General features: G+C 35.3%; 1 long non-coding RNA gene across 1 annotated transcript in view; it reads right to left on the bottom strand.

Annotated features, from left to right (window-relative positions):
- LOC118911606 (uncharacterized) overlaps positions 1–18,122 on the bottom strand; it is a 164,166-nt gene extending 146,044 nt beyond the window's left edge. The window contains exons 1-2 of the long non-coding RNA XR_005024508.2: positions 18,062–18,122; positions 14,406–14,510 (exon numbers count right to left, since the gene is read on the bottom strand). This is a non-coding gene — a long non-coding RNA (uncharacterized LOC118911606). The remainder of the gene's footprint in view (positions 1–14,405; positions 14,511–18,061) is intronic.
- Positions 18,123–18,633: the final 511 nt, after the last annotated feature.

Raw genomic sequence — 18,633 nt, 5'->3', positions numbered from 1 at the left:
AATGATAACAGAGCTATGTGACCAATCCAAACAAAATAATATTTGCATAAAAGGGGGATCAGAAGGAGAAGAGAGAGACAAGGGGATAGAAAGTCTCTTTAAGGAAATAATTTTTAAAAATTTCCAATCTGGGGAAGAAAATAAACACTCAGCTCATAGAAACGCAGAAATCACCTAACAAAAGGAACTGAGCAAGACAACACCAAGACATATAATGATTAAACTGGCAAAGATAAAGGGTAAGGAGTGTTGAAAGCAGACAGAGAGAGAAAAAGTTTACTTATAAAGGAAACCCCATCAGGCTATCAGCAGACTTCTGAACAGAAACTACAGGCCAGAAAGGAGTGGCATGGTATATTTAATGTACTGAAACCGAAGGACCGCCAACCAAGAAACCTCTACTAAGCGAGATTATCATTTACATTTGAAGTAATGATTAAACAATTTCCAGATAAACAAAAATTGAAGGAATTTGCCACCACTAAGTCAGTCTTACATGATACATAAAAGGAATTGCTGTAGATGGAAATTACCTTAAGGCTAAGTAGCTTTTACCAGTGAAAATAAACCCATAGTAAAGGTAGTAGGCTAACTGACTACCAAGGAAGTAAAAAATTGTAACAAAATAAGAAAAATCAACTATACAAAAAAATCAGTCAAGGGACACACAAAAGGTGCAGATTATGACATCTAATACAAAAAATGTGGAGAAGGAAGAAGGAAAAAAAGTAACTTTAGATTTGTTTGAAACAGAGTAATAAGCAATTTAAGAAAGACTATCGTATAGTAAAGAAGCTATCCTTAAACATTTGCTAACTACAAAACTAAAGCCTACAATAAATATACACACACAAATAAATAAATTTTAAAAAGAGAGAGAAATCCAAATAAAACACCAAAGAAAACCATCAATAACAAGAGAAGAATATAAGAGAGGAAGAAAGGAACAGAGAGGAGATAGAAAAAGCAGCAGAAAATAATTAATAAAATAGCAATAACTACATATCTATCAATAATCACCTTAAATGTAAATGGACTGAATGCACCAATCAAAGACATAAAGTGGCAGAATGGCTAAGAAAACAAGGCCAGTCTTTATGCTGCCTACTAGAGACTCATTACTTACCAAAGACATACACAGACTAAAAGTAAAGGGATGGGAAAAGATATTTCAAGCAAATAATAGGGAGAAAAAAGTAGGAGTAGCAGTATGTGCATCAGACATAATTGATAACAGAGCAAAGAGTAATAAGAGACAAAGAAGGACATTGCATATGATAAAGAGATCAGTCCAACAAGAGGATATAACCATTATAAATATCTATGTACCCACACAGGACCATCCAAATATGTAAAATAAATACTAATAGAATTAAAGGAAGAAAAGGATTTCAACAAATTCATTTTAGGAGATTTAACATACCACCCACATCAATAGACAGATTAACCAGAGAAAAAATAAATAAAGAAATAGAAGTACTGAACAATACATTAGATCAAATGGACTAAACAGATATCTACACAAAATTCCACTCAAAAGCAGCAGGACACACATTTTTCTCAAGTGTACATGGAACATTCTCCAGAACAGATCACATACTAGGCCACAAGAAGAGCCTCAATAAATTCTAAAAGATTGAAATTGTATCAAGCAGCCTCTCAGAACACAATAGTATGAAACTAGAAATAAATTGCATAAAGTAAAGCAAAGGACTTAAAATCACATGGAGGCTAAACAACATGCTTTTAAATAATCAACATATCAATGAACAAATTAAAACAGAAATCAAGCAATACCTGGAGACAAATGAAAACAAAAACACAACAGCCCAAAACCTGTGGGACAAGGCAAAGGAAGTTCTAAGAGGAAGGTACATAACAACACAGACTTACCTCAAGAAACAATAACAATCCCAAATAAACAGTCTAAAATCACAATTAAAGAAACTAGAAAAAGAAGAAAAAATGAAACCCAAAGTCAGTAGAAGGAGGGACATAATAAAAATCAGAGCAGAAATAAATAAAATCGAGAAGAATAAAACAATAGAAAAAAATCATTGAAACCAGCATCTGGTTCTTTGAAAGAGAAATAAACAAAATAGATAACCCCCTAGCCAGACTTATCAATAAAAAAAAGAGTGTACACACAAAAACAGTATCAGAAACAAAAATGGAAAAATCACTATGGACACCAGAGAAATACAAAGAATTATTAGAGGATACTATGAAAAATTATATGCCAAGAAATTGGACAACTTAGAAGAAATGGACAACATTCTAGAAAAAAAACGACCTTCCAAGACTGACCCAGGAAGAAACAGAAAATCTGAACAGGCCAATTACCAGCAATGAAATTGAACTGGTAATCAAAAAACAACCTAAGAACAAAATGCCTGGACCATATGGCTTCAGGGACCAAATTTATTACAGAGATGCAAAGATGGTATAATATTCATAAATCCATCAATATCACATACTAGTTTAACAAAAAGAAGGACAAAACCAACATGATCATCTCAATACATGCTGAAAATATATTAGACAAAATTCAATATCCATTCATGATAAAAACACTCTCAACAAAATGGGTATAGAGTATATATACCTCAACATAATAAAGGCCATATATTACAAATCCACAGTCAACATCATACTTAATAGTGAAAAGCTGAAAGCTTTTTCTCTAAGATCAGGAACAAGACAAGGATGCCCACTCTCCCCACTTTTATTCAACATAGTACTGGAGGTCCTAGCCACAGCAATCAGAAAACACAAAGAGACAAAAGGCATCAATATCAGTAAAGAAGAAGTTAAACTCACTATTCGCAGATGACATATTATACATAGAAAACCCTAAAGGATCCACCAAAAAACTACTAGAACTGATAACTGAATTCAGCAAAGTTGCAGGATACAATATTAATACACAGAATGTGTTGCATTCCAATACACTAGCAATGAACTAGCAGAAAGGGAAATCAGGAAAAGAACTCCATCTAATTGAATCAAAAAGAATAAAATACCTAGGAATAAACCTGATCAAGGAAGTGAAAGACCTGTACTCTGGAAACTACAAAACACTCATGAGAGAAATTAAAGAAGACACCAGCAAAAGGAAATCTATCTCTGGATAGGAAGGATTACTATTATCAAAATGGCCATCCTGCCCAAAGCAATTTACAGATTCAATGAAATCCCTACCAAAATACCAACAATATTCTTCAAAGAACTAGAATAAATAGTTTTAAAATTCATATGGAACCGCAAAAGACTGAATAGCCAAAGCAATCCTGAGAAAGAAGAACAAAGCTGGGGGATTATATACCCCCTGACTTCAAGCTCTTTTACAAAGTTATAGCAATCAAAACAATTTGGTACTGGCACAAGAACAGATTCGTAGATCAATAGAGCAGAATAGAGAGCCCAGATAGAACCCACACATATATGGCCCATTAATATATGATAAAGGAGCCATGGATATACAGTGGGGAAATGACAGCCTCTTCAACAACTGGTATTGGCAAAACTGGACAGCTATGTGTAAGAAAAAAAAACTGGATTATTGCCTAACTCCAAAGACAAAAGTAAACTTGAAATGGATCAAATACCTAAATGTAAGCCATGAAACCATAAAACTTGTAGAAGAAAACATAGGCAAAATCTCTTGAATATAAACATGAGCAACTTTTTCCTGAGCATGTCTCCTCAGACAAGGGAAACAAAAGCAAAAATGAACAAATGGGACTACATCAAACATAAAAGCTTCTGTATAGCAAAGGACACCATCAGAACAAAAAGGTATCCTGCAGTATGGGAGAATATATTTATAAATGACTCATCTGATGAGAGGTTAACATCCAAAACATATAGAGAACACATATGCCTCAACACCAAAAAAACAAATAACCCAATCAAAATTGGGCAGAAGACCTGGACACTTCTCCAAAAGAAGAAATTCAGATGGCCAATAGGCACATGAAAAGATACTGCACATTGCTAATCATCAGGGAAATGCAAATTAAAACCACAATACGATATCACCTCACACCAGTTAGGATGGCCACTATCCGAAAGACAAGGAATATCAAATGCTGGTGAGGATGTGGAGAAATAGGATCCCTCCTACACTGTTAGTGGGACTGCCAATTGGTGCGCAACTACTGTGGAAAACAGTTTCGAGGCTCCTCAAAAAATGAAAAATAGAAATACCACTTTACCCAGTAATTCCACTCCTAGGAATTTACCCAAAGAAAACAAAATCCCTGCTTTGAGAAGATATGCACCCCTATGTTAATCACCACACTGCTTGCAAAACCCAAGATATGGAAGCAACCTAAGTGTCCACCAATAGACAAATGGATAAAGAAGATGTGGTACATACACACAATGGAATATCATTCAGCCATAAAAAGATAAGAAGTCCTGCCATTTGCAATAAGATGGATGGATATAGAGGGTATTATGCTCAGTGAAATAAGCCAGGTGAAGAAAGACAAATACCATAAGATTTTACTTATTTATGGAATACAAAAACAAAGCACAACAGATGGAACAAAACAGCATTAGACTCATAGACACTGAGAAGTGATTAGTGGTTACCAAGGGGAAGGGAAGTGGGCTGGGATTGGGGAAGGGAAGTGGGCTGGGATTGGGGGAGGGGAGTGGGTGGGAATGGAGGGAGAGAGGGGGGAACCTTTGAACTACTGTGATGTGCATTTGGTAAAATAAAAAAAAAAAGTTATCAGAAGACTTAACATAACATATAGGTTGAGTGCAGCTTCTGGAGCCAGACAGTCTTGAGTTCAAATCATGACTACACAACATACTAGGTGTATAATCTGGGAAGATTTTCTTAACCTCCTTTTACAGCATTTTCTTCACCTGCATAGTAAAGTGAAAGATAACACATAAGACTTTTGTGAAGATTAAATTAGTCAATATGTGAAGTTCTTAGAATGGTACCTATTCTATTACAATGTTCAAAGGACAGTGTAATCTGATTCAGAAAAAGCAAGTTCCTCAATTTGGGGCATACCACAGATCATTACTACTTGCTAATTTTTCTCTCAAACTAAAATTTGTTGAGTAAAACTTATCAACCCCTGTGCCAAGGTCTTTCCCAACAATCTTTTGAGATACTTAATATTTCCATTTTACAGGTGATTCAACGAACATGCAGAAAGATTAGGTTATTTTTATATGAATAAGGTCTAATAAGGTGCCTCTCTCTAGGGTTGAAACATAGAGTCCAAGTCCAATGCTTTTCCATTGCTCTGTATTGCTTCTCTTAATAATAACAAATTTGTAGAGTTATCTACAGCACATAAACTAATTATGCATGCATTATTTCATCCCATTTCATTCTCACAACAACTCTATAATATTGACAGGATTATTAAGCTGCAGGTAACAAAGTGTCTGGATGTCAGATCAAACAGGGGTTTATTCCTTGCACACAGGAGTAAGACATAGTTGGTTGCTAGCATTGCATCAGTGGCTCAGTGATGCCATAAAAAACCCAGGCTCCTTCCATCTTTACTCTCCACCATTCCAGGTGTGTTGACTTTTCATTCTTAAGCTTGTCGTCCTGTGTTTGCAAAATGTTTCTCATAGCTCCAGGCAAAACAAGGCAAGATCAGGTAGTAGGAGCAGATGCTGGTAAGGGAGGGAAGCCAACACAATTTACTTCTTTTATAAAGGAGAAGGTCTTCCAAGAGAAATGCCAGTCACGTGGCCACACCCAGCCACAAAAGAGACTGGGAAGGTGAGCAATTAACTTTTTAGTCTCTGTTGTGGGAGGCAGGACAAGGATAAAGGAAGTTAGGAATAGCTTTTAAGGATGAGGCAACAGTAGCTTCCATTCCTAGGTATTATTATAGAAGTTTCGCAGGGTCACAGACCCAGAGAAATTGTGACTTGTCCAGTGTCCCAGAGATACTATCTAGTGTCCTGGTGTTTTCAAATACTGTAAGGTTGGAGGGACCGGAGGGAGGAAAGTGAGGACAGTGCAAGCGGAACAAAGACAGCATCAAATAGTTCTGTGCCATATAAGGAAGGAACGGACAGCTCTTCCTGGATTCCAGTCCCCTGACATGCCACAAACCCCGGATGCAGACCCCCTCCATCAGGAAAGAGGAGACCTCTGGCTGTCCATCACCCAACCCTGAGCCAATAAAAAATTCCCCACCCACCCCTAGCATGGCTCACTTCCCCCGCCCTTCCCTCTACTTATAAAACCTCCCCGCCTGTCTGGTTGGGTGTGACTTTTCCGCCTGTGTCTGTGCAGACTGGTGAACCTCGCCCGGGATTGCCCTCAAATAAACTGCCTGGCCTTTTGTTGCCTCTCGTCGCCTGCTCATTTCGGTTAGAATTTATCTTACAAATACATTTTTTGACCTTATCCTCTAAAAGTTCCACTGTCTCACAACAGCTATGTAACTAGGCATTGTTTCTCAAATTTTTTTCAGTAAAAAGAATGGACCTTAAATTCATTTTTGAGGAAATTATTTATTTTGTAATTCATACCATGCTATTTTTTTCAAAAACAATGAGAAGGATTACAATAAAATGTACATATCTAAAATACTGTACACATTGAGATAAAAAAACAAAATGGATATGATGAAGTGGAGAAAAAAGTGCTAACCAAAAAACATATAGTTATTGGGATTTATTTTGAAATGTTGTATACCTTGTATTGGCACCTACAGGAGAAGAAAGGATCAAAACAGCCTCATATGACTGCCCTTATATTGTGGAACCTAGATGGAAACATTCCAAATGTGAAAGACAAACTCTTTTCTATAGTTAAATTTTTTAAATTTTAAATATAATTTATGTGCTCTAATTTAACAAGAGGTTAGAGCTCCAATGAAAGAAATGGCTGGCCAGCATGTTTCTTATGCCATCTTGTGAGGGCATCACTTCTCTCAGCCAGGCTTTCTCTTCTGCACAGATATCTGAACCTGAATTACAGGAGTAATACATGCCCAGTGGGAATACACAAGCACATACATATACACACATAAACAGATAAAATGAAAGGAGAAATAAATGACCGCTAATCCTACCACCTGTTTACATGTTGTTGCATGTGTCTAGCTAATATCTTTTGATGTACAAAATCCACTTTTTCTTTCCAAAAATGCTATTGTACTGTATATGCTGTTTTGATGTCTAATTTTTCCTTTACAAATATATCAGGGACACTATCCCTAATCAAATAATAGCATCATACAACACGATTTTTAATTTCATTCTCATGTTTCATTATATGGTTATAGATCATAGTGTTTTAGCCAATTTCCTAATTTTAGGTTTTTCAGTTTAAAATTTTCCCTTATTTTAAACGGTAAGGTACTTACCATTGTTATATGTCTATCTCTGCATGCATTTAGGATAAATTACTAGAAGCGGAATTGCTATGTCAAAGTGTTAGAGCATTTTTAAACCTTTCATCACATACTGCCAAATTGATCTCCAGAAATTTATTCTCTCATCATCTCAGCCAGGCTTTTGACAAGAGGTGGGTAGCAGACAATCTGAATTATATATACTCTCTGATGAGCACCACTATGAAGCACCGTGACATTTGAAACAAGCTTCCCCAGTCTCTTACCTCAAGTTTACAGGTGAGGTGCAAGTCCTGACCTGAGAATCAGAAGACATGGGTGCTGTTTGGGGTATTATTATCTGCTCTAGTCACTTGGTTGTTGTGAAGATCAAATGAGATAATATACATGAATATCCTTCATAAATTTCATAGACATATGCAAACTTTGTAGGGAATTGCTAATTAAACAGGAGAACTCTTCTAAGCGTGGATGTATATTATAGTGTCAAAGAGTTCATCACAACTACATTGACGGGTCAGTCTCAACCTAAGGGGTACGAAAAATTCCTGGGGGAATTGGGAATTTCACAGGGTTCTAAGACAGACTCCTGGAAGGTGGGGACATTTGTGTTGACTATGAATGAGAGAGGAGCAAGAGGGTCTCCCTGGGGAATGCTCTGAGGCATGTAATCTCAATATTCTCAGCTTCTTCTGTGTCACTTTTTGTTTTACCTTTTAGGAAATATCCAAAGAAATGTGAACCCACATTCAATTGTGTAGCTACTTGGTGGGTGTCGGACTGTTAGTGATTTTCTCTTAATGCCCAAAGGCAACTGTATATTAAAAGACAATACAAGAGAGGCAAGGGATAGCTCTTTAGCCTTTGCTGCTATATAGGATGAAACTGAACCTGGTGTTCATGAAGCACTTCAAGATTACTGTGCTTTGTATTATTTGAAAATTACTTGATAGATCATGTACATTAAAAAGTCGTTGAATCTGGATAAACAGGATTATCATTCTCACTAGTTCTATAACGGATTTCAAATGAAGTCACCATTACCATCATTGTCTTCTCTGGAGTTTAGCCCTTTTTTTTTTCTATTTATACTACTAAATAAGATAACATGTAAGAATGATTTACCCAATATAAATGACGATGAATAGTCAACATTGCAAAATACATGACTCTGACAATGAAGTTTGCTGAACTCTAAACAGTAAAACATCCACGCCCACAATAATTTTGAATACACTAGCTTTAGTAAGTTGGTCAGAACATGAATATCATTTAATGCCATTTCTGGGGTGTCTATCCATTTGTAAGAGAGTGTCAGAGAGTATTCTATTTCTGACAAAATTTTACTTTTGGCATCAAAGAATAAGTAGCATCAAGTTCAGGGAGGAGGAATTTATGCACTGATAATTTTCCACAGAGTTTTCTCTTTCTGTTAAATCAAATCAGCTGTTCACCAAAAAAATATTGCATAAGATCAATATATATATATATATATATATATATATATATATATATATTGCCTGTACTTGTCACATCACATGATTCTATGCACAGACTACTCCTGAAATAAATGGCATTTTTTCCAGTGTCATATACCGTATGTCATGCTGGCTGCAACTTCAGTGCTTTTTTCCTCCAATATTTTAATGGGCAAGCTTGAGTAATATATTTCCCAATTTCAAACCCTTCAGTACTGACAGTCCAAAACTCCTGAGGATATGAACTAATGCAAAAGGTTCTGGCAGTGTTGAGCACCTTCAGCTCTGGTCTATCAGTGTCAAGTCCTCAAGCTCTTGAGAAATAATTTTACTTATTAAAACATATTTTCCCTTAAAAATACTGTGCAAAAGACAAAGCTCTCAGTGACCTCTTAGGAAATTGTTGAATTAAGGAAAGAAGTCTACATAACTCCTCCATTTTAAAGTCTAGTGAAAGTATAATTAATGTACCAAAAAAGAACTTTGCTCGTAGATTTGAATTATTGAACTGAACCTGTACCTTGGAACTGTGGTGCAAACATGTTACTTCCCAGCACTTCATTTCTCTCAGAAATAAAGATAGACAAAGCCAACAAGTTGGATTAAAGAATGTGGCACACATTTGCAAGTTTTTAGCTAATGTCTTAGAATCCTGTAACATTCCCTGTTCCCCCAGGAATTTCATACCCTTAAACTAAGACTGACCTACCAGTGTAGTTGTGATGAACTCCTCAACAGGGCTTAAAAACCTATTGTGCGCACAGCATTTTATTAATTTCATTTCAAAGAATGGGTGAGCACCATGGTTAGAGATTTCTTTTAGTTAGTGTTCATGTACAAGCAAGAGCTACTTGCGAATTCACCGATTAGGGTCCCTTGATTTTACAGCGCTTTTTCAGAAATATTATATATCTTGATAACAACTCTTCATGAAATATTAAAGCAAAATTCCTTTTTAAAAATGCTAAGTCACATTACTTACTTCCAGTTACTTACTTCTCATGTGTTTTTCCTTCACAGCACATTAGCCTTCCTTTTAAGATAGACTTTCTTTTTAGATAATTATTAAAAATTAGCATCCTGCCAAGTGCAGGGTCAACAGCAAAAAATAAAAAACATTCGATTTCTAGAAATAAAGCAATCTCAGGTTAAAGAAAAACTGCTGACTGAAAGTACTAGTAAAGATAACATACTCACTTAAAAATTTGATGTCATTTCCTTTTTGAAAATATTAAGTCTTTATTTGATAATAGCCCCTAGCTACTAAATTGCATACAGTCCGGTGTGAGAAAGTGGACAAACGACTATGGAGCAGTCAGAAAAACACTAAAAAGAAAGCATGGTCTAGCAGAGCAAGCAAATTTAAACTCTGCACACCACTCTATAAAGGATGAAGAAGTCTTTGATAAAACTGTCAAAGAGACAGGTGATCATTCACATCATTTCAGATATCCCTGTCAATGCCACTCCCTGCATTCAATCTGAAGTCCCACCTAGGCCTGCCACTCTTCAAACATTACTGTACCTAGCACCTCAAAACTTTTTGGCGGTGGGGTGTGTAGTGAATAATTAGTTTTAATTTATTCTAAACAAATTATCATAAATGTTCAGAGTTAATTATAAGGAATTTCAATGCAATGTTTACAATAGCAAAAAATATGCACACAACAGTTTTCACAAAGAAGACTTATATAATGGTATATTCAAGAAACAAAACAATGTAACATAGTATGCTGTAGAAGAATACTAAATATCATGGGAAGATGTTCAAAATACAGTTAGGTGGAAAAAAGACAGACACATAAACATATAAGTCAGCTTAGAAAGATTTATATCAAATATTAGAAATTACTAGGGATGAATGAATTATGAATGATTTCCTTATGTTTACTTAGTAGTAGTTTTAGCTATCTAAAGTTAATTTTTAGAGAAAAAAATAATTTTTTAAAAGAATTTGCAGTTTCTTTCAGTGCTTACACTAGCCAGCCAATACAAATATATCAGTCTTAATAGCGAAGTATAGTGTTGTTTGTATAATTGTTTAGTTCCTCACCTTACCTTTATTTTGACAGGGATTTCTCAAAACATTATTTCTCAAAGTGGAGAAATGAATCTCTCATAAGAGATATTTCTGACTGCTTGATCATCACTTGGGCAGAATTTTTAGAAGGAGCTTCAGGAACCTCTCCAAAGAGCTTTCTTATAGCCTAACCTGGGACACCAGTCTTATTCAGTGTTTACCTTCATGAAAAAGGACATTTGAAGTGAAGCTTCAAGAGTGTGAGAGTGACATGAATTGGCCAAGTGGAAGCCAGTGGTACAATTAGAGGCCTTTTTCAGATAGGCATTATTGCAGACTCAAAATCAAATTTGGTTCTTTTAGCCATAAAAAGTAATCCTACTTTTTTAGTAATACAACAATCTAAATTTTTATAACTCTTCTTTTAATTTACTCATTACATAACCATAGCAGGATAGAAAATAAATCATTATTTTACTAGTTGGAATTAGCTCTAAACTTAGATAAAGAGTTGCCATAATTAGGAGCACTTTGATGGAAGCTTGGAAGGAAACAACAAAGGAGGAATAAGGATTTGAGAGAATGTAGCATTTCCTTATGTGAAGGGCTGATTATCTGGGTTGGGAAAAAATAATTCTATGTACTGCCAAGTTCTAAAAGGAAGTCCTGTGTTAAGTTTAATCTACAGGCATTCTGTGACATGTGGGGTGCAAAGATTTATAAGAAGCAAGTCCTGTCCCAAAGGAGTATTCAGCCATCACAATTTATAATGTAGTTTTTAAGTTGTTCAACAAATTGCAGTACGATACTGGAAACATTAAGAACATAACTTTGAATGGTCTTCCCACAGAAAATTAGAAAACAGTATCACCTGAAAGAGCTGTCTACCTTTCTTGCATTTAGAAGCATACACTTGCCTCTATAGTAGTCATTATGGTGAGTAATATCAGAATTTGAAGCCTAGTAACAAGGGCATGCTAATGAACAGTACCCTGAACTGCAGAAAAGTATGGGGTTTTTCATGGGGTATCTACAGCTCCTTATGAAATAGATTCTCTCTGAATCTCTACACATTAGTAGATTTGGGCTGTATTACGCAGGTTTTAGTCATTTATTTTGCCACAGATTTTTTAAGATCTATGTGCCACTTGTACTATACTTTTAAAATAAATTCTTATTTAACTCAATTGAATTGATTCCTTTTTGAAACTTTATTCAAAGCAATAAAGATCCATGAAATTATAACTTTGATGTGCAAACTGCATTTTTCTAATATAATTAAAATAGCCACAAGTACTAAAATTAAAAATGATCAGCAGGATGTCATCTAAAAAGCCACATCATACCCCATCAATACAACACAGCATAGACATTAAGACAGAAAGCCCTGGAATCATACTGCCTGTGTTCATATTTAGCTCCTCTGTGATTTCAATAACCTCTCTGTGCCTCAGTTTCCTCATCTATACTTACTTTCTAGGTGTGTCTGTGGGAAATATTTAAATTATCAAAAATATTTTGGACAAAACAAGTCTTTTATGAATGTTAGCTGGTATCAGCTATTATTGTACCACAAACTGGGAGCATTCCAGGGACTGAGAACAACTAATACCCTCCCTGGAGGGGATTATATATTTACAAACAAGAACAGAATGCCCCCAAAAACATCTGAGTTCTTTGAAATATTCAGTGAATGTGTTGAAAGTCTGCCATCTCAAGACCCCAACCCAGAAAGGAACACACCGCAGCACAGCTCCAGGGGGCACTCGTGACAGTGAGGAAACCGAGGGTACACAGAGCATTGTCCAACTGCATCCAATGAAATGAGAGTTGCTTCAGATGTCCAGGGCTTTGCTTCTTTGCAAGGTGTTACCAAACAGAGCCCTGTTCTGTTACTGATTTAAAAAGGAGGAAACACAAAGTTCACAGCTTAAAAAAATGACTGAAGAGAATTTGTAAGCTGACTTATTTGAAGAGGAAAACCTGAAATGCCAATCCTTTTGTTTGTATCACCTTCTTTGTTTATTTCTCCATTCACAGTTGCAGCTGATGGTGTAAATGCAGCATATTCCCTGCCTAAGGCCAAACTCCAAATGTGTTTGTGTTTGTAAACATCACTGATTCACAGAGTCACTTAGACTCCAAAGTATAATTTTCTGAGTTTGAACATCAGGGTCTAGACATAATAAAATGTAATCTCAGATCTCATTTGTATTTGAAAGTAATTGTATAGACGACGCATGTGACTGTACATTCAAGCCTTCTGAAAAAGAGGCTAACTGGTTAGGTGAAGCCTTAGGTGGGAAATTCTATTTCCAGTATATCATTACTATTTGTTAACAGCATTCCTGATTTTGGATAATCATAGGGGAAACACACACATAATAAAAACTACAAAGCCATAGTTTTCAAGCAAACTTGAGGAAAGGCAAGAGCAGCCAGCCTCTCATTATACAGCTGTTTCTCTACAGGCTCTTCAGGCATACAGAAGGTTTTACTGAATTTGAATGTGCTGTGTACCATGTCCTTTTCTTTACTAAATCTTTTTCCCTATCCTATAATCTCTAGTAATGATCTGCTTTTTAAAACACTGCTCCAAATAGTTGAACTAAGAAGTATACTCTTGATTATTTGGGGGTACAGAAATATGAAGTTTTCATTAGATGTGAGATTATAATACAGTATAAAAATTAAGTGCCATATGTATCTCTGTGTGTGTGTGTATATATATATACATATAATTTGAAAACTTTGCCAGGGTTTAAAAGGCCCTGGAAGATATGGCATGTTCTGACTCCACAAGTCTCATCTTGTGCCCCTCTCCTCTTTACCCCTTGCCTCCCAACCAACCAGTTTTCCAGAATTGCTTCAAAAATGGCCAGTTCTTTTTTTGGTGTTTCTAGGACTTTCATGCATGCTATTCCATCTATCTGGAAGACAACCCTGCCTCACACTGCACTTGGCTACTTCCAACACATCTTTGTTCAGACCCCAGTTTCAGTACCAGTTCATTCACTCAGATTCACTCATTCATTTATTTATTCAAGCAAGTGGTGTTTACTGAACACATGCTAAGTTCAAGTACTGTGTTAAACCTTGAGTATATGAACAGAAGAGTGAGACTCACTTTTATGGAGTTTATAATCCAATGAGGAAGACAAATAATCAGTAATTACATAAACTCACATATAACACAATTATGGCAACTGTTTTGAAAGTACACAATCAATACCATGAGAAATAAAAATAAAGAGGATCTAATTTAGATGAGCCTAGGATGAGGTGGGGAGGAGGTTAAGTCCTCTGAAAAGTGGCCCTTAGGGTAAGACCAGAAAATTCAGCTAGGCAAATGACAGTGGGAAGAGCTTTCCAGGTGCAGGAAACAATACAAAGACTCTGCTGACCTCCTTTATAAGACCCTTCCATATTTTATTTTCTCATTGCAGTCTATTATCTTTGGCAACATTAATTATAACAGTAATTAAACAATTATTTGTCAAATACTTGCTCTTTCCATTAGACTGTTACTTTCATAAGATCAGTAATAGCACCTACCTTGTTCTCTGCAGTATTTCAAGCACAGTGAGGGTCTGATGCATGGTAGGTGCTGAATAGCAGTCTGCCAATGAATTGTTGGATGAAGTAAACAGAGTCCATGGGCTGGGGAGACAAGTTAGGTGGTGCTGCATTGTTACTTGTATTCAACACTGAAGTCCTACTTAAAATATCTGAAATATAGTTCCACACAGCCCATTAAAAAAAAAAAGACTAAAGTTTACATGTTGGGGTTGAGGGTGGGCATTATACCAAAGGGGAAAGATCAGAAATGTTGACTCATTCTGAATTCACATAACACTTCAGTTCACACAGCTGCCATTCTGTGCTGTTATCTCCACAGAGCACAATATGCTTCTGGCACATAGCAGCCACTCAAATATTTGAGCAATCAATGATACTGAATGAATTAATGTGAAACACTGCTAAAGTTATGTTCAGTTATTCGAATTCATTTATTCATCAATATCTATTGAGCACCTATTATGTACATGGAATTTTGCTGGGTACTGGGAATATGCAGGTATAGCTCGAAGAGCTCACAGTACTCAAAAGCAAAGGAAAATCAAGATTTACAGAAGTGAGGTAAGTGCTGAGAAAGCAGTATTATAACTTGCTATGTGAATTGGGAATGCTGAGAAAAGCGGGTGCAGTTAGCTATGGGGAGGTTGGGTAACTGATGCTGTTTTCAAGAAGTGGCAATAGTTGCTATGGTGCACAGGATCAGCAGAGGTGCCCCAGATATGCAAACAAGGGGCTAGTATCCATGTCAGTTATTTAGAATTATAGCCATCAATAATAACAACTAAATTACTTGGCCATTCAGCTCTTCCAGCCATATGGGAATTGTTTCCCCAAAATGTTATGGGCTATTGAATTTTTCAGGCAAAGTTATTTCGTACTGAGATAGACTGCTGAATTATCTGTATTACAACTGAAGATGAGAGGCCTAAATCACTTGTTATACAATTAAAGGACATGAATTGAGGATATAAATGTATTCCTTAAAAAGAAGGTAATTTTTTTTGTTTGTTTCTGTTAACATTTTCAGTGATCTGTGCTTTCTTTCAGACCTGAATGGGTTTAGGGAGGAGGTCTGTTCATGGCAGACCATTTCTAGGATAACACAGTAGCTTGAAATTTACTTATGATGTTAAAATTGCTGCAAGTGCGGCAGAAATGATTCAATGTGACTGAGACCTGTTTGTTGTGAATTGCTAATTAGTATAATTATTAACATTCAGAGAATTGCAAAGCAGTAAATTTTCAGCCCTGGCTGCTTATCATTCACATGACAGAACTAAATCAAAATAAAATAACACAGTCACAGAAAAAGTAACAAAATGTTCTATAATATTTCTCAGGAACAATCTATTAGAGAACTATAGGAACTGTTCAGCAATGCAGATTGTCATTTTATTCCATTTCTATAAAATATTTTTTTAAAATTTCAGAGATAGTGCTTTGTAAAGAGGAACATCAAAAAAGCTGTATATTCAATTCCCTCTAGATCACAGTGCAAGAACATATCTTCAATATATGGCTTTTCTATCAGTCTCCAAATATCCTTTATTAAATAGAATGTTAAATCTCTTTTATTGCTCACACAAAAGCTGAGAATTGTATTTCAAAGAAATTAATACATATTCTAAGCAGAATAAAATTCATGGAAATACCCAAGCATGTTGGAGATTATAAAGAATTTTTACTTATGCCTATTGGAAAAAAAAAGAAGAAAGGAAAAAAGCAGTCATACAAAAAAAAAAAACCCTCCTCAGACAAGTACTTTGAAATTGCTTTCTATCTAAGATTCAATTCAAAATTACTAACTAAAATTAATACTTATCCTTGAGCTGGGAGTTGAATCAAACCCAGAACAGAAATCTGATTTGAAGTAGTTTTAATTTAAATCAAAAAGTAAACTCAAATCAGTATTTTTCTATTTCGTTGAAATTCTTTTTGAACTAAATCCAAGAAAAGAATTACTTAGGTTCAAAAAAGCAGCAGTTAATGAGGTTGACACCATCCACATCATATCTGTGTGGCTAAGAAAATAGAGATGAGATTTTTGGAAATTATAGCTCTCACAACATAAAAGATGGTGAGACATATCAAAATGAGCTGACATGACTTCCTAAAATGCCTTTGACCCACCGTGTGGGTATATAGTATGAATTTTAATATCTAAGCATTCATTTAGGGCACATTAATAATACATCTTTCAGAAATACTGAATAGCATTTCATCTTATGTATACATAGTTGAAAAACAGCATATATAAGCATATTAATTATATATTTTTAAGTTGATTAGGCATTATTTCACTTATTCATTCATTTATTCACCATTGACTGATAAGCTCCTCTATGTGACACACTGTGCTTAGTACCAGAAATATAAAAGAATGAGATAGAGCTGATCCACAACTTCAAGGAGTTTTGATATAGGAAATACTCAGCATCTATTTTTATGATAATCAAATTATTAAAAGGTCTAGTTAACATGGGTCAAGACAATAACAGACTAATTCCATGAACTATCTCAATATATCTTTGCATTCTTGAGCTTTACAACTACAGGCCAACATGAAGGGCATAGAGAGGTTCAGATGATAATTAGAATTAGAAAACAGGACTTTTGGACAATTGTAAAGGAACCAGAAATAATTAAGTCTGAGTAAATAACTATTATTGATAGTCCCAGTAAAAGGAAACACTATCAGGGAAAAGGTCTGTAAGGGACGCAGAGAAGAATTTAGGCACAATCAGGAACAAAGAAGACAAATTTAGTTAGAACCAGAACAGAAACAATTCCCTTAGTTATGTTTGGTAAAGGCTTTATCATTTTCTAATGCAGAAGTGGAAGTTAAAACCAAATCATTGTTCTGAATTATTATAAATTGTTATATAATAATATGTATAGTTCTCACTCTGTAGCATGGATTCATCCATTCTCAAAAAACATTTCTACTCTTTATATTAAATCCAAAATTTAAGAAAAACTCTAGGTGTTATTGAAAACAAATGCCTGGTGAACCCATTTGATCACTGTTTTCAGGCTTTCGGTGCCAAGAGCAAGTCTTTCTTACAGACTGATGCTTTAAGAAGGTTATTTTAGTGTGGGCATAGCACAATAATTCTAACTGCTTGACCTGTAACCTTGGTATTATCTAGCAGCTTATCCAGTTTTGCTCATAGATTTCCTTGAAAGATGTTGTCTCTGGCAGTAAACTGCCTAAGCTACACATAATGCACCCCAGAAAAAAGAGGCAAACTATGAACACTCCTAGGAGAGTGCAACAATGTTCTTGGAAATATTTTAGGTTTATTATACATTACTTCAATAGCATTACCACTCAGCTTTGTTCATCCACGACTAATTTCATTGGTTTTCAAATTCCTCTTTGTTCCATGTAATCTGAGTTTCTTGGTTGCCTTTATGCAGAGGCTACTTTAACCTTTCCTTTGTTTTGAATCCATAGTATTAATGTCATATGCTGGCCATTGCCCTTGCCACATGGATGAGAACTGCAATCAACTTTTACTCCTTGTACTGACAAATGAGACACTGCAGGAGAAAAACTGGGAGCTGTCAGAGCTGGTTCCTACAGTGCAACTAACTGAAACAAAATTGTATATTCATGCTGTGGTAATTACCTTAATATGTGATTTCACTTTCTTTCTTATTCTTTTTACTCCTGGTGTTCTAAAACCTCATTTTTCTGCAAAAAAAAAAAAAAACCAACAAACTGTATTTTCTGCATTTTTATCTATGTTCCACCTTTTTTTTGTCTTTCTACCTCCAGTCTTCATAATTCCTTACTAACTATTGTCCAGTTCACTAATACTTTCTTTGGCTGTACCATGTTGCTGCTAAGACCATCCACTGAGTTCTTCATTTTGATTATTGTATTTTTATGTCTGAAATTTCTATTCAGTTCTTTTCCAATCTGATGTGAGTCCATACAGTTTCAGTTTACTGTTAGAATTTACAAATGTGATTTATTTTCATTCTTAGTCTGATACTTTACCATTTTAATCTGTTTGATAGTCTACTATGTGAAGTTTTGCATGTTTCTTATGTCCATCGAATCTTCTGATTCCTATGTATGATATCTTATTCTTTACGTGCCTACACAGCTTTAACAAGTAATAATGCCTGTGTTTGTTAGGTATATTCCTAGCAAGAGTAACAGCAGATTTCTTTTAAGGGACAATGTAAGCCAGAG

The sequence above is a fragment of the Manis pentadactyla genome, chromosome 4 (genome assembly GCF_030020395.1).
Source record: "Manis pentadactyla isolate mManPen7 chromosome 4, mManPen7.hap1, whole genome shotgun sequence".
Taxonomy (NCBI): Eukaryota; Metazoa; Chordata; class Mammalia; order Pholidota; family Manidae; genus Manis; species Manis pentadactyla.
This window is presented reverse-complemented; position numbering and strand designations above follow the sequence as displayed.